We start from the raw sequence: 18,279 nt of genomic DNA on the forward strand, positions 1-18,279 counted from the left end.
AAAAGAATTAGGGGGGAAATGGGTTTTTTTTTGGTTAAGGGGGAATATTTGGGGAATAAAGGGGGGAAAGTTTCCGCTCATTTTTTTTAATTTTTTTTGAAGTTAACCGTCGACAACGGTTGTAAAATATAACCGATGTCTATAAAACAAAGACATCTGTTACATAAAAAACTGATGTCTAACTAACATTTTTCATTTTTGAAAAATAACTATAGACAACGGTTATTTTCTAGACCGATATCTAAAATAAGCAGTACCACTGGTTTTAATTAACCGATGTCTAAATATAACTTTAACATCGGTCGTCTGAGCAACCGATGTCTAAGGACCGATGTCTATTAATAGAATTCTAGTAGTGTTAACATCTTTTATTCTAGTATTGAGTGCACTCAGTTGTTTCCTTGTAAAAGCTGTTGTAATCTTTTAAACTATTCATTAGTTGTTCAAACTAAGCCTAACTGTGATTACGGTTTGCGATTTCCTTTCATGACTACTCCAACATTGTTTCTCTTCTACTCTAATCTATTTTTTAGCCTAGTAATATGTTAATAGTTAATACCATAAATTTACTTGTGTATTTGGAGGTATAATAACCATTGTGTATTGATCTGTTAATTTTGACTTAGGCCAGCATGGAGAGTGAAAGACGGGAAAAAATCTCATATTGCATCAGATGTAAGATGCTACATCATTCGAATAAAACTCCATGTGATGTGAAATTCCTTTTAATATAATTAAATAGGATCTTTTACATTACCAGGGTCTATAAGTTTTATCTGAATAAAGTAGCATTTTACATCTGATGTATTATTAGATTTTTTCCCCTAATGCTCTTGGAAGATCAACCAAGGAAGTTCAACAAAAGGAGGTGCAGCTCTGTCCACCGTCATGGGCTCTAGATGCCCTGGATGCAGCTATGCAAACTTGTGGAGCTCTTGAGAGCAGCCGAAGACTGCACAACTGGAATGAGGGTAGGTTGCAAGTGTGTAATTCACTAAACATGATGTTAAAACTTACAAAGTAATCTAGGTTTAAAGAAGAGCCTCGACAAGTGCGACAATTCGACAAAAGCAGCAGCAGAGTCCGACAAGTCGCTAGAAGCATAGGAGTCAATTGAGTTTGATCATTAGTAATACTTTATATAGTTGAACTCTATTTTGGTTTGATATTTTAAATCATGATCTTGATGTGGTCTATTAGTTTTAGTTTACAGTACTTGTTTTGGTATGGTTGGTAGTTGGTAGGCTTGGAACTTGTTGGTGGTTGGTGGTACTTGAATTGGTTGTTTTGGTTGTTGGATTGTTTTTTTTATGAATGTTTGGTAAACTTTGAAATGGGGAAGTTCTATCTTCAAACATTATATTGCCTTTTTTTCTCTCATAAAGTGTTGGCAAAGAGTCCTGTAAAGTATAGCTATTGATATAAATTGTTCATATTCTCTATTGGTGAATACCAAAAAAATGTAGGTATAGATTTAAAAGTGTAGGTAAAATCTTAAAAGGTCCACATAAAAGTGTAACTATAGATAACAAGTTGTAGTCATTGATAACTTTTTTTTTTAAAATTTAGTGTTACAATAGCTAATATGGTGTTACCATAGCCTTATGGTTACACCAAATATGATGTAACAAATACCATAATTATGTTACCATAGGTCTATAGTTACACCAAATTTAATGTTACCAAAACAATAAAACTGTAGGCATAGATGTCCTATAGTTACACATTTTCCGGTGTTACCAAGAATTTAAAAAGTGTTGCCATAGACCCCTATGGTAGCACCGATATTAGTTACGATCCTATTTTTCGAAAAAGTGTTACGATACACTACTAGAAAAAGTAGAATAGACATCGCCTATTTTACATCAGTTGCTTATTTCACCGATGTAAAAAGTATTTTCGACATCAGTTTTGAGCAAGAGATGTCTTTTGTGCTTATAAACATCAGTTTATTAGAAGAACCGATGTTAAATGTTTGTTAAAAAAAATTCAGCAGCGCGCCTTCCCTATTCCCCCTAGCCAAAATTTCATTCCCTCTTAAATTTCCCCCATTTTGCCTTAGATTATCTTCAACTCTTCCCCCTCTTTTAACTTTATCCTCAAATATACATTTAAAAAAACACAAAATCAAAAATCAAAAATGAAAGCTATCAAAACTTTCTTTGACGGAAGAACATCTTTCTCTCTCTCTCTCTCCCCATCACTCTTACTTCCCCTCTCCACCAATCTCTCTGAACTCTCAACGTAGAAGCCTAAATTGAAAACCTAACTTTCCAAATTGAAACCAAGAACTTACAATTAAGATCCTTAATTCGAATTATATCTTTTAATTACATGAACCCTAACTCTTGTTTTCAATGTGCAGATGAAGTTCCAATCGGCCTATCTATGTTGTTATTTATCCTTATTCCGCTCGAATTAGTAAGTGGTTTTTAAATTTCAATTTTTAGCTTTTTAATAGATTTGTAGTTGTTTTCAGTTATATAAATAACTGATTGTGTGTCTTTTTCTTTTATTTTTGTTTTTACACTTTTTTTAGTTTTTTTGTTGTTTTTTGTTTTTCATTGGATGTGAATTACAAAGAACTAGTAGTGGTCATGGTGATTACTGTGAAGAAATCCCGTTGCTTGTTATCTGGGACGCGTTACCTTCAATTACAGTCGTCGGAGGATAGGGTACTCCTCTTTTCTCCTTGTTTTTTAGCTCTGTACATAACATTATCGTTATATTCTAGACGAAACTGTGAGCTATGATAAGTCAGGTTTTCCGGTTAATGTTGAAGATGATGTTCCATATGATATCAAATCAGTTTGGTGACTGCTTGTCATATTTATCAGCAGAAAATCCATCTGCTATGGGGAGATGATGACAAGATTTTTAACTCCGAAATTGCTGAAAGCATCAAGCAGTAAGTTCTCATTACCTCTACCAGCATATTTAAACAGTGTTTACTTTAGGGTTTGGACTCTCGTTTATTCTAGTTAATTTTCTTGATAATCATATTTTTTAACATTTTTACAGCAGAGCCATCCTACTAACATTACTTTTCTGTAATAATTTAGTTATAATATCAGTAAAAGATTATAGTTAAAATAAATATATTGGGATAGAACTGCAGGCAGTTAGGCGACAAGGCTACTCTGGAATTTGTAAAAGAGGCAGGACACCTTGTTCAAAATGATCAGGGTGCAGAGTATAATAATCGCGTCAAGAAAATACTCTCTTCCTTGCACAAAGGTTAAGATATTGGAATGATCAATGACTCCACTTTCATTAAACATCTGTTAGTGATATTATTTTAATTTTGTTTGTGCTTAAGTTGTTGTTGTGTGATATTCTATTGTATAGACTCAACCTGCTTTCAAAAATTATTTGCAGTTTATTTACATCTTATTTGTTGATGGGTAATTTTTTTTAATTTTTGATATTATTGTTAATGTTTTTTGTTACTGTATTTATCTTGTACTTTGCCCAACAAAAACTATTTATGTCTATATTTCTAGGCTATTTAGCGGAAGCATAAAGTTGATGATGTTTAGTGTTATTTACGGAAGAAGTTGATTCTTACCCTTTACCCCCTCTATTATTTGCAAATGTTTTTTGTTTTTTAATTCTAAATTTTGATCAAACATTGTAGTACTCTTTACGTTCCCTATGATATATATCATTTAAGTATGTTAATTGAATTACTAAAGGAGTGGAGGATATTGATCTATGCAGAGTGTGTTAGGATCTGATCAGGCCTGATCATGGGGCTAAAGATATCGAAATAGAGGAGAAATCAAGGTTCTTCAGGTGTGTTTTCTCAGGGAATTTTAAAAGGTTTTCATCAGGCTAAAAATATCATGAGCGCATTTATTCCACCAAGGTAAGAATATATTCTGCCAAGTTTGTTAGGAATTGGGTTCTGAAAGTTATGCCATAATAAGCACTTAGCTACTGAGCTATCTCTTGAACATAATGAAGGTTGCTTTGTAGTTGTGTGGATTAGATACCACAAACAGCCATTTGACATTTAATTGAAATTAGTTGTTTTATTGGCATAGCTTAAATAAATTACTGAAATATGCAAGAAGCTCTGTTATTTTGTACAAGGACTATAGGTTCCAAAAAGTTCATTGTTAGAACTTCAAGGGCTTGATGCTTTAGTTAGGGATTACACCCTGTATTTGTTTAGCAAAAGTCACTGCATTAGTACAAGTGATATACCATAAAATAGTAAATTAAAAAATGCCATGTTTTAGAGAAATTGCAGAAGTTGCTTCTTGCAGCTATCATGATTCCCGAAAGCAGGCTCGAGCATTTAGTCGAACAAGCTCTTGATGTGCAAAGAGATGCTTGTATGTTTCACAATATTTGGAACAGTGAACTGTCATTGTATACAGACCATCAGTGTGGAAGAGATCAGATTCCTTCAAAGACATTACAGGTTAGAAATGTGATTTTAATATTCCTGTGTATTTATTTTGCTTCAGAGTAGCTATCTTTTGTTATGCAAAAGTTGATACAAGTTAGATTTCTGCAAGTTATGCTTACATCTCAAATGGGTTGCACTATCATTAAATTATTTTTGATTTTATCAACTAAAAGGGCTCTCTATTACTTAAATTATATCTTCCATGTTTTATGTGTTGTAATTAATTTCCTTAGTTGAAGTTTATCATTACCATCTATATACCCTGTGCGGTGTTACAGAACCCTCTAAATACACTACCTTGTTTTTGTATTGATTAAGTTTCCAGTTTGAGTTATTTAATTTGTTGGATCAGACATTACAAGAACACAAGGATGAAGTTTGATTTTTACAATTTTCTCATAATGGCAAACATTTGGCATCTTCCTCGAAAGACCAGACTGCTCTTCTGTGGGAGGTATTAACAACTTCCTACTTTTTAACATTTTTTTGTGTTTTTGTTAGGGATATTTCATACTATCTGTTTATGCATATCTATAGTGTTGTTCGGTACTTAATATAGACATATATTCTGTGGGATATATTTGCACTAGTGAAGACCCTTCAGAAACTATTTCAAAGCAACAAGGTTTGCAGGTATGGTTTTTTCTCTACTACTCGAATAGTCTTGTGATATTGACCTTTATGGTTTTTTCATCACCTTTGATTGCAATGGCACAAGAATGGCTGTTTTGATTGCAATGGCACAAGAATGTCCTATCTGTTCTTTTTTGGTTCAGATAGGACTTGACTCTACTAATCCATGTTATGAGATTGATAACTCTGAAGTAGACATGAATGAAGCAGTTCTTATTGGTGAGGTATATAATCTTGCTGCAAGCACTAGAAATAATCCCTTACTAATTTAGCGGACAAAAATCCTGACGTAAGTTAATACATCACATCAAAAATATGTATGCAGGGTGCTTACGGTAAAGTTTACGTAGTCAAGTGGCGTGGTACAGAAGTTGTTGCGACAGCCATTAGATCCTCGATTGCATCCAATCAAATGGTGAGGTAAGTATTGATACAATACGAAAAGGTTTGTCGATTATTGTGAATTATTGTGTACATAAGCGCACTAAACCTGCTAGAATTTGTCGTTTATTTACATTTCTTGGTCTGTCGATTTGTACCACTAATCCCCTGTGTTCTCTTGATTAACAAAAAGAATAAAACAAAAAAAAAGAGTATGCTCTGTTTGAAACAACATTACCTACAAAGTTAATTTTATCACACAAAACTGAGGTCTTTTCGTCTTAACATGAAAAACCACAGACCACAACAATCTCTTTTTAGAGGAAGTGACAGTATAATTTCTTCTACCAAGTGATATTAGTTAAATAGTAACTAGTTCTTTGCTAGAAAATAGAAAATAAACTTGCAATTGGGTGTTGTCCTAGAGTCTTTAGCAATCCCTCACAGTAATGTTTACAAATATCATCCCAAAATTTCACTTTTTCCAGAAAAAGTACATTTTTGTCGGATAAAAATAAAATATGAATATTGAAAGGCACTTTCAAATGTCCTACTGAATCATAGCCTCAATTCAGAAGAGTACTTCTCCAGAGGTTAAATGTGGACTTCCTAAACATTCTAATTAACTCCAAATATGCTATATGTTAGGACATTCTTTAATGCTTGCAGATGCTGCTGGCTCTCATGGATGAAGCATATACTGGATCTATAGGCGATGGAGGTACTAATTATGAGTCCGAGGATAGCAATACGATGGCTTTCGGGGATCAACTATTTATTATGATTTTAAAGGATGAGAACGACGGTCTTGCAGTAAGTGCTACTTGATAATGGTTCAATTTTACTATGTCAGAGTAGGTTTTTTTAAAACTCTTTTCTACATATGCTTGGAATAAACTATAATATGATTATTGACTGTTTTGTTTAATTGGCTGCTTTGTTTGATATTTGCAGGCGATATTAACATTAGATGAATAGATTTTTGACCTTGACATGCCCAGAAAAATAATACTTTAGGGAAGGCAGATGCTCATATTTTTAAGACTCAATGATCCAACTCAGTTGTATTAATACCTGAAGAACCAGTGACCAGAATATATTCGTTTGAGCAATGTATGGATACTATTTCGTTTGAGCAAATGTATGAATGATATTATAGGGGTAGCTATGAGAATTATAAGTTTTTGGTTTTTTCATTGTTGTAAGACTTGATTGGTTTGATTTGGTAATGATAATTGGAGTTTGATTTTAATAGTTTCTTCTTTTGACAATTTTTTTGGTATCTATATTTTTAAAATGGGCAACATGATTTATTTTAATTAAAAATGATGTTAATTTAATATAATAACATCGGTTCTAGTTGACCATTCACATCAGTAAAAACTGATGTTAAATACTACAGCAAAAGAAATCTTAAAACAAAAAAACTGATGTTATTAAGCATCATAGACATCAGTTTGCTACCAATAGACATCGGTTACCAATGAAGAACCGATGTCAAAGGTATCGTCAACATCGGTTTTTGATGAAAACTGTTGTTACTAGTACTAGTAACATCAGTTTATTGTTTAAATTGAAAGATTTTGCTTAGCTCACATATATTTAAATTGATAAAAATATCATATTATGATGATATATGAAGATTAAATATGCATGGGAAATTTAATATCAAGATACAGAAATTGGTTTTAAACATGGAACTGATGTTATATGCTCTATTTAACATCAGTTTAAAATCGATGTTAAATGGGGGGGTCTTTAACATCACCCACGAAGACATCGGATTTTTACATACATAGACATCAGTTTTTAACCGATATCTATTGACGTTTTTCTAGTAGTGATAGCCATTTTATTCACTTTCAGCAACGCTTTTTCGCTTTTATTCATACATTTTTGGTGTTACAATAGGCTGTTTATGGTATAGTGACTATTCAAACAATCAAGGATATGTTGAGAACCTGTGTATTTGATTTCAAAGTAAATTGCAATGACCACTTGTCATCGATAAAATTTTCATAGAACAACAGTTACTACCCAAGTATTGGCATGCCGCCTTACGAAGCGTTATATGAAAGAAGATGCAGACCTCCTTCGTATTGGGATGAAGTTGGTGAACGCAAACTATTGGGTTCAGAATTAGTTCAGAAAATAAAAGAAAAAATGGAATTGATTTGTAAAAGATTAGCAGCTGCTCAAGATCGAAAAAAGAAGTATGCAAATCAAAGTCGAAAAGAGATGGAATTCGAACCCAGAGACAAAGTGTTGATAAAGATATCTCCATGGAAAGGTTTATCTAGATTTGGAAATAAAGGAATTATGAGCCCAAATATATTGGACCATTCGAAGTATTAAAATAAATCGGAAAGGTGGCGTACAAGTTAGCGTTACATCCACAGATACGACATCTCCATAATGTTGTCCATGTATCTCTTTTGAAGAAATATAATGCAGATTCCGGTCACGTAATTGAGTTAAAAACAGTAGAAATTCATCAAGATCTATTCTATATGGAACAACCAGTTCAAATTCTAGATCACAAAGAGAAAGCGCTCCGAAATATGATAGTTCCGTTGGTTAGAGTTTTGTGGAGAAATCTCAAGATCGAGGAATCGACTTGGGAGTTAGAAAGAAAAATGAGTGAGAAGTATCCTAATTGTTTTCTTAGGTCAGATTCTGAGAACGGAATCCTTTTAAGGGGTAGATTGTAACGAGTGGGATTTTCATGAAATAGTTTAAGAGAATAAAAGTTAATATTATATAATTCTGTGTAATAGTAAAAGAGAAATTTAAAATGTCTTGTTCCAATTTGATGAGTGGGTAAAGGGCATAAGATATGTTTAGAAAGCGTAACTTAGTCAATTATTGTTGGGCCGTCGGATGGGACGTGACCCGTCCTGTGAAAAGTGGACTTATTGAAAAGAGCGGGAATAAAAAAATATACGGATTATGTTAAGTCATTAAAAAAATATTGAGTCCACTGTGTATCCGTGTTATGTGGATTCAAAATTTCCAAAAGTTATATTGCTATTTGAATTATTGGCTATTTGGTATAAGCGTAATCATCTATAAAAAGAGAAATTGTGTGTTAAGGTGTGTAAAAATGAGTTGTGTATGATATTATTATATGAATATATGTTATTTGACAGGTACGAGTGTGATCAGTGATTCACGAGTTTATAAATATTTTAGGTGGATTTTTTTTATTAAAATTAGTATTATTTGATCCTTATATATTTTTATAAAATTGTGAGAGTATCATCAAAGTGTGAAATTTATTTTATTATCCCTGGAATAGTCTTATAGACTTTTTAAAAATTATAGTTAGATTTATGTTAATATTCTGATATTTTAAAATGATTTTCTAGAGTTTATTTTTATTTTTAAGTGATTTATTTGCAAAATTTTTAGAAAATAATTTGTTTGCTCAAAAAATATTTTAAAAATATGGGGAGAGAGCAAATTTCATATTTCTTATTTTAAAAATAAATTTGTGGCACTTTTCATTTTTTACAAAGCTAATTTATATTATTAAATTATATTTATAGAAATATACATAAAGGCAAAAGCAAATGAAAAGAAAATCAGAATTTTTAATTGTGAAATTACCTTTTTACCCTTTACCCTCCTTGTACCTCTACCCCCTTTCTTTTTCCCCGTGCTTCATCTCTCAGTCTCTCTCTCGAACTCTCAAGTTCTCTCTCTCTCTCTCTACTCGTTAATTCTCTCTCTCGATTTTCATGATTCTTGACTGAAATTCAATCCCAAACTCAGAATATAATTCCTCCTTGCCTTGTAGATACATATATGTAGTTTCATGTATGCGTAATGGTGGTTTGGGGGAGAAACCCCATTTGGTTTCTTGATTCGCTTCGAGTTTCGAACTCAATTTTGAGTGATTGAGATTGGTAGTTGTTTGCTTGTTGGTTTGTTGTTGGATTCTCGTGAAATTGGTGAATTGGCAACCCCGAACCCTTGCCACCACGGGTGATGAACTCCGATGAGTCGGTAATGGGCAGTGAATTGTGAACCGAGCCCTAATAAATTATAAAAACTTATTTGTTAACATGCATGTCACAATTATGTGTTTAAGTTTGATTTCTCGATTAGGGTTTATGAATTTTGGTTTGAGTAATTAGGGAATTGTTAAGTAATTAATCGAATATGGTTAAGTGGTGATTTCATATTTTAAGAATTTAGAATTACAATTTTTATTCAATTTTGGTTCGAAATTTTGAATAATTCGGTTCAAATTTTTGAATAATTCGGTTCGAATTATGTGAATTATTGTGATGTACGAGTTCAGTTATATGCCTGAATGGAATTGCATGTGTGGAATGTGATTTGTGAATATAGTCTTTAATTCCCTTCGATTTTAAGAAGAATGAGAATTGAGTCCTTGAATTCGAGTCTTGTAGTATAGTCTTAATTCGATATGTTAAGTGGTTAGTTGTTAATCGTATAAAGTAAATTGCATGTTATGTTTTATAAGTATAAGTGTATATGGTTGATCGGTTGATAATGGTGTAATTAGAATTGTAAAGAGTATGTAATAAAAAAATAGATTGAGATTGTGATTGATTATTGTTGTTAAGAAAGGGTTAGCGTATTTACGAATACGTCATGCCCGATTTTCGAAAGAAAGTATATATATAAGTATAAGGAATATAGAAAAGTTTTACGACACCATAAACAACCTATTGCAACTAAAAGAAATGTTGGTATAGGTCCAAAATATGTTGTTGTAAGCCCAAAATATTCAAAGGCAACACTTTTTTGGTGTTGATTTTTTCGATGTTGTCTTTGGGTTCAATAGCAACGCCATGATTCTCTATGCCAACATATATTTTTGTGTTGAAACAGAGGGCAACAACAATATTGTTATCCTATACCAACACAGTTTTATGTTGCTTTTGAATTGAAACATCCTGAAAAAGTTAGTGGGTCCTACATGACACGTAAGCTACAAACGGTGCCACGTCACATGTGCCACATCAGCACATATGGGCCCACATTGGCCATGTAAGCACAAGTGGGGCCCATATTGCCATGTAAGTATATATGGGACCCACTATTTCCACGTCAGAATACTACGCCAATAATGACTTTTTGCAACATTCCAAAAAAGTTGCAAGAGGCCCAATAAATATTGCAAAAGATTAAAAAAAATTAACGGCAACACTTTTTTAATGTTATTATTTTTTATGTTGCCTTAGGTTTCAAAGGCAACATTTTCTCATTTAGGGCAATACCGGAAATTATAGTTTTGCAAAATAATGGGCCCACATGACTGGTGGATTGTTATATGGACGCCGCGTAGCGTGACACGTGGCCTTTTTGACACGTGGAAGGTGGGCCCCATTGACAGGTTGGACCCCCTTGCCAGATTTTTTAATACCTACTATGCAATGGTCAATTTTTTTTGGATAAATTAGGGCAGCACCTCATAAAGATTTTATATTAGGAAAGAAGAATTTACAATGAGAGTACTACTCCCAAAAAAATCTCTCGGAACAAACTCCATTAGAAAAATTAAAGGAAAAGAAAAAAGAAAAACTAAAGAACAAAAACATAAAAAGACAAGACTAGCTAATAGGCTAACCAAGAAATCCACCAAACAAAATGAGCACAAAAATTGGCCACCAAACTCAGACCTGCCAGAATAGAAGCTGCAAAAACTTCAAAAAAACCAGCACCTCCCAAATTAGTCAACCCACCACCTTCGACTCGCAGACTTGCCAAAAACTAGTCCAAACCGGAAGTAGCACAGGGGAAAAAACAACAGCACAAAGACACCATATACCCTGCTTTAGCACACTTATTTCCAAACCAAGAAGCAACAACCTCCTCTTACTGTCAAGCACAACCTACCACCCCACCTCGGAAAATTCAAACTCCAGCCAACAACCTTCTTCTCACAGCTTAAACCCCCCCTGCTTGCTTAAGTTATACCAAAGGAACAAAAACAAAAAAAAACTCCCTTCGACTTCGAACAGTCCTGAACACTGCACCCCGATAGACCCCAAGTAAAGACAATATGGTGACATGTTCACTAAACCATCTGGATTATCTTTAAAACCTTGTTCGATTTCTTTGGTTCGTCTCACATGCTCCACAATAGCTGAAACAACCATAGACATGAATGAACAGATTAACTCAATCCCCATTCATTTTTTTGTACCAAGATGAACCGGTTTTCCTCTAATTTTTTTTTCTAATGGAATAAGTACACGATCATATAGCATAATCCAGATAAATACAGCGCCAATACCAAACATAATAAAAGATCCAGCTAGAGTTTTGAAGTCTCCAGTGAGATGTCTATCCATGGTCTTAGCTTGCAGCTATTCAAATGAAACCTGACTTATGTTTATTGACATCATTATCGATGTAGACCACAACGGTAGGACTTTAATTAGTTCTTTTAGCTCTTCAACTTGATAAACTGTGCAAATGTTCGCCGGGTTTGAAGCTACCGCATATGGGCCTACATGTTCAGGATTCCTAATGATGCAAGCTTTATTCACGAACCTGTTAAAAAATTTATACATCCAAATAAACAACAGCAGTATCTAGAAGTTAAATACATGGGTACTAATCAAGAAATGTTGATCAGAGATAACATGTATGCCTTAGTTTAACAGCTGCAGAAGCATAATACCATCCAAAAATGTGTTGTAACATCTTCTGATTCATAGGATTCTCCTTGTTATCTATTTGATCAGCACCGAATGACATTGAACAAGGCCTAATGCCAATATGCTGGATAAAATGGATTCTAAACCATCCCAGCCAAACAAAATGAAACTAAAAGAAACTCTCAAAATGAAACTAAAAATTTATGTTGACAGATCTTATAAAATATCTTATAAATTTTGAAGCTTGGATCCACCTGTGGGCTGTTGCATTGACAATTAAAAACCAAGAATGCCACATCTATAATTTTGTGTAGTCTGCCTCAAACTAGTTTATTTACAAACATATAAAGGATCTAATATTAAGCTAGAAATGTTTGAACCTAAACAAGTATCTATACACAAGATTATACAATATTATAGTAGAATAATCTATACACACTAAAGCAAATAAAAAACACAACTTTATCACTGAATCATTCACCAAAACACCTCAATTACCTTCAATGAGACAATCCCTGCAACTTCCCCTAAATATCCAATCAAATCAAAATTCAATCACCTGAATTAAAGAAGAAAAAAGTAATACGTTTCCTGGCCAGCAATGTCCCAGACTTGAGCTTTGATGACTTTGGCATCAACATTAAGAGTCTTGGTAGCAAATTCAACACCAATAGTTGACTTTGATTCAAGATTAAACTCCTTTCTAGGGAATCTTGAAAGCAGATTTGATTTACCCACACCTGGATCACCTATTAAAACCAACTTGAACAAGTAATCATACTCATCTTCACCTCTGTATCCAGCCATCTCTCTCTCTCTCAAAATAATTACAAATCTTTGTTTTTCACAGGGATGATTGTTCTTTTGTCGGGCTGGCTAGATTCTTGGGCAGATTAAAAAAAGTGAAATGGCCTAAACTAATTGAATAATCATTAGTTTATACGGCACCTATCTGCCTCCAATCAACAGACTCCGGCAATATGCCATAATTGCCATTCCTTATACGGTAAGTTGGAAGAGTAGATACCTGAACGAGATTAACAATCTCACCACGGACAGCGTATTCACATTCAATGACCTAAACTAATTAATTTAAAAAAGGGCAAATCAATAAAAATAAAAGACAAACAAAGTATAATAAGTTGAAGAAAGAGGAATATACATACCTTGGGATTGATGAAATCGAGAGTGATGGAGTGAGAAGGCATGACGGTGTTAAGAGATTGAACGGGAGGAGTAGATGTTAAGAAACGAGAGAGAAGAGGCATTGAAATAAAACTAGAACAACAAATTCCTTCTGTGCAGCCCAAAATAATAAACCAAGAGATTTGTGAATGTGTTCGTTTGCTTTGTTTCACAAGGATCGATGACCTGGCCTCTCTTAGAATCGTTGGTTTAAGTTTTCTTTTGTTGGATTTTGGTTTTGATGTTCAAGATCAAGTAGATAGTACATATTTTATTTGAGTAACAAAAGAAAAAAGAAAGTTAATGAAAAAATTATTTATTGACTTTTAATATTTTTTAGAAATCTCTACTTACATATAAATAAATGAAGATCATCAATTTTTTCATCTAAATATAAGTTTTTTTAAATAAATTACTTTTTGTTTATATATGAGTGTGGCCCACAGCAAGGACACATGACCGACAAGTCAGTAGTGTGGAACTCCCATATCGGACCCACATGTGACACGTTATCAAAGTTTAATTTATTTTTTAAAAAATATTTGTATATTTTAGTTTATATATGTATTGACAACACTTTACGAGACCTATGCTAACATAATTAAAATATGTTGTAATATGGTTGATTATCAGAATGATACGACAACATTATCTATGGAAATATCACATAATTATGTTGTATACGGTCATTTATAACGTAGTGATATGTGGGACCCACCACTGCCATGTCAGTACATGTGGGACCCACCACTGCCATGTCAGTACATATGGAGCCCACGTTTGCCATGTCAATATATTTGGGGCCCATTTATGGAACCCACCACCCATAGCTATGGCAACATAATTTTTATGACAATAGCAACATAAAATGCAAATTTGTTGAGTTTTGCCAGCAGTTTGGAATAACAATGGTAACACTTGTCTGTTTTAAAATTAAAATATACTACTTGTACTTAAGTTATACAATTGATTACCAAATAAATATACAACCCAAAACAATAATTCAACAAACTTTAGTTATCCATAAACTACTATAAATCCACCAAATCCACCAACTACATAATAATTTAAACCCCGAGTGACAAACCATTGTAATCAAACTACAATAATCCACCATAATACAACTACATCAAAATCCACTATAAATACTAATAAGGAGATTACTAAGTAGATACTAAGAAAGTCAGATCATCATAGCAGAGAATAATGCAGAGAATAACTAAGAGCTAGCGACACTAGTCATAAGAGTGCCATTATTATTATCACTCGAGATGGTGGCACAGAGCTCCCCAAGATTATTCTTGGTATTTAGGTTTGCTTCAACCAATTTTGGCACATAGACGACCTTTCTGTTAACCTGTGTATCAACCTCTGTTTGCACTTTTTTGTTCACTTTCGCCTCCACTTCTTCATTCAGACTTTCCCGTATCTTTGTTGTGAGGTCTTGCACATATGTCTCTGTTGGACCAGCGACCGAAATCTTGGATGAATTTACATCTCTCCCTACCAACCAAGATGAACCATGTGATTTTCCATCTGTGATCAATTCGTCGATACACTCTCCTGATGTGCTGAGATTCTTTTTAATCTTTTCCTACAAAATTAGGAAATATCAACCAATGAAATTAAACCATTGCTTATAATATACAATGGTTTATCAATTATATGCGATTAATTTCAAAAAAATGAATGCTTACAATTCTGTAATTGATTACACTAGGATTATTCTGATATGTGCGTCCCTCTTTCCGTTTACGAGTTTTAACAAAAACCAAGCCATCTGATGGTTCACCCGCATCAGGCATCTTCTGTTGCATCCTCTTTTTCTAAAATAAAGGATCACAAGTATTGCAATATCAGTACTTATGGGCCTAGCAGTTTGACGTACAATTGTGGTCCTTGGAATTAATTACAGCTGATTACTAAGCATAATTTAATTACATTTGGTGAACAAAACTTAATGGCATCAAGTGTCTAGTAGTCCAGCTTTTATTATTTATTTTATGAAATAATTTTTTCTTTAATTATATGGTCTAAATCTGAATTAACATAAATATTGTCTTTTAATTGCATGTTTTCTACTCTAAGAAACCAAACAATAATTTTGTGTTTTACTTGTGAAAAACTTGACGAGGAATTCAAGGAATGACTTACCATTTTGTGTTTTACCTGTGAAAAACTTCTAGGGCCAGTAGTATGCGTGTCAACAACTTGACGACGGTTCTTAGCATTTTTTCTAGCCCTTTCTAGGGAAACACATGATAAAATAATTTGCACTGTTTAATCTCTTTTAGATCGAACTACAAGGATGCTTAGAGTTTGAAAGTTACACATATACCTGAACAATTTCATCCCCCAATACTCCAAGAGCGCCTTAAAAGTCTCAATTGGAACATCATCAGACCTATTTTCCAGCGTATCTTGATCATTATCATAACAAGAATAATGTGCCTTTTTCAAGCGACTCTTGCGCCCCCTCCAAGATTCTTGAATTGTCATCAAACACCTGACTCTTAATTCTTCAAGAATAATGTGTTTTTGCTTCATTTAAATCAAACATAAAATTTATTAAATTATTATTTCTTAGTGTACTGTATAACCAGAACAACTAAGGAAAACTTTTGCACTTATTTACAGTAAATAAATTACCTTCACATAATTTCACATCGTGTCCTTCAGGTTGTCAAGAACATGACGCCAACTTACATAAGTAAGTGGCACACAACGCTTTGTAATTGTCCTGAGAAAGTTGCTAAGCTCAGATACTACATTGTCGTTGTCTGTAACAGGCTGATAACGGTTATTCATGTCAGCCACAACTCTCTTGTCGAAGGGCCTCGAGTGAACTTTGTCCATTCGTGTTCATCCTCTGAAATTCTTTCGAACTTCAACTTCCAAGAACCAAAAAAAAATATACGGACCAATAAGAACAATATGTAGAATAATACGTATTAAATTATCAAAATAATAATAACATTCTCTACATTAAAACCTCTCTAAATTAATAACATTAGGACAGGTCAATTTTATTAATTTTTATAGATGATAAATTATCGAGGTCACAAAATACAAGGGATATTAAGTTGTAACTTAAGACTAATTCAGAAGATTATTTAAACGGTACTTTTATTCAGAAGTTTCAACGGAAAATAAAGCACCTTTGCAAAATTATCAAAACTTTAACAAACAAGAACTTGGGAATTGTTATGAAGGAAGATATGTACCTTCATCTTCAAAATCGTCTTCGGCTTTATAATCAGACATGACAGTTTCTGCAGTTACATGTGCATTTTTACTTGCAGCGGCTTTTTCAGCATTTTCCATTTGGCGTTTCCGCATAGCATTGAAAGTGGCCATTGTACCTTGTCCAACGTCAGGCTCTGGTAACTCAATGATAATAGATTCCTCATGAACTGCATTGTTCGCTTCCTTCTAAATTTTAGCCTCCTTCGTAGGAACAACATTAGATCCAAATGAGTTCTTAGTCCACAAAGGGAATTGGTCTTCTGAATTTTTTTTGTGTTCTAAAATATAAATTCAATTAGGTACCGAGGCAATATTTTTGTTTGTATGGTTATAAAATGGAAAATTAATTCTATAACTATGACATATCTTTGATGGAATTTTAAAAGTATCACCGTCACTAGGTTCCTCCTCAGGTTTTGGAACATAACATTTTTTGTCCTAATCAATCCTTTCTTTTGGCTTTCTCTTTGTGTTAACAGATTTCAAGGAATCTGCTAGCGTAGGAAAATTCAGAGCTATTAAAACTTCATTGTTTTTCTTCACATTTTCAGCTCTCTACATTTCGTATTCTATCAGATTCTTTTCATATTTTTCAACACGCACATCTATCTATTTGTTTGCTGGTGTTAGAGGGGGTGGCGGGAGTAAACAGGATACCTGCAAGACAGTTGCTTATGATGTTGCCAATAATTTTAAATCATGAAAATAATTCTAAAACTTAAATGTTTCCAATGTATTGCTTATAATTACCTCAAACTGATTGTTTCCCATGTGTTTGTCTTCATGTGATGGATCATTTAAAACCACTTTCCTCCTAGCACTTGCACAACTTTTAATCACACTTGCTTCAGTTATTTCTTGTAGCTTATTCAGTGTGACAACTTTCTAGTAAGCGTTTTTGTTGTCTTATCAACATGAACAAATTTCTTGTTCTTTTTTTATTGTTATTGTTTCAAGTGATGAGCAAAACATACTTGCACTTCGTTTTCTTTTAAGCTGAAAAGCACAAAAAAATTGAGTTATATAGCAGGAGTGCATAAACCATATATATGGAAAGATTGGATGCAGAATTTGGATTTAATACCTGAAATAATATTCTTCCTTGGCCGTATAACTACATGAGGCTGCATTTTCTTGAATGGTTCAGTCTTACTATCAACTACAGTATCGACAAACAAATTTACATGGTCTCCACTCTTTACTTTATCCACTATTGCATCCAGTTCAGCATCATTACCCATCATCTACCACCCCCCGAACTCCACGCCTTTGTTTACATAAATACCTCCAATTTATGAATACCCATCATCATCTTTTATATGCTTGATCAATACTGTAAAAGAGAACACATCAGAACTGATGCCCTGTACCACTGTTTGTACTCCACCAACATATCGAATTTTTTGAAATTTTCCTTTGTGATGAAATCTAAGATGCAAGATTTTGTCTTCCATCCTATTGAAAAAGCAGAAAACAACATTAAAAACAAGTTCAATATGAACAAATATCTAAGTAAGAAATTAAAATATATTCGCAACTCAACAAGAAATAAACTAACCATTCATCTACATATTTAGAAGTAGTTAATTTGATGAAACAAATGGGAAATACAATAATGATGGAATTAGAAAAATATACAATGAACATATTTAGAATAAGTTACTCATTAAGAATCAAATAATTAACTTAAGCATCCTTTTCGATTACATTTAGAACAAGCAAAATATAAAATGATTCAATTGCATTACAATTTCAACTAGTCTATTATTTAGATTCTAA

General features: G+C 33.2%; 1 long non-coding RNA gene across 1 annotated transcript; it reads right to left on the bottom strand.

The window, feature by feature from the left end:
• Positions 1–10,875: 10,875 nt before the first annotated feature.
• LOC141671726 (uncharacterized) lies at positions 10,876–13,491 on the bottom strand. The gene is made up of 2 exons (XR_012555232.1): positions 13,236–13,491; positions 10,876–13,152 (listed from the first exon to the last, which is right to left on the bottom strand). It is a non-coding gene; the product is annotated as an uncharacterized LOC141671726 (long non-coding RNA).
• Between the last annotated feature and the right edge of the window lie 4,788 nt (positions 13,492–18,279).

The sequence above is a fragment of the Apium graveolens genome, chromosome 7 (assembly GCF_009905375.1).
Source record: "Apium graveolens cultivar Ventura chromosome 7, ASM990537v1, whole genome shotgun sequence".
Taxonomy (NCBI): domain Eukaryota; kingdom Viridiplantae; phylum Streptophyta; class Magnoliopsida; order Apiales; family Apiaceae; genus Apium; species Apium graveolens.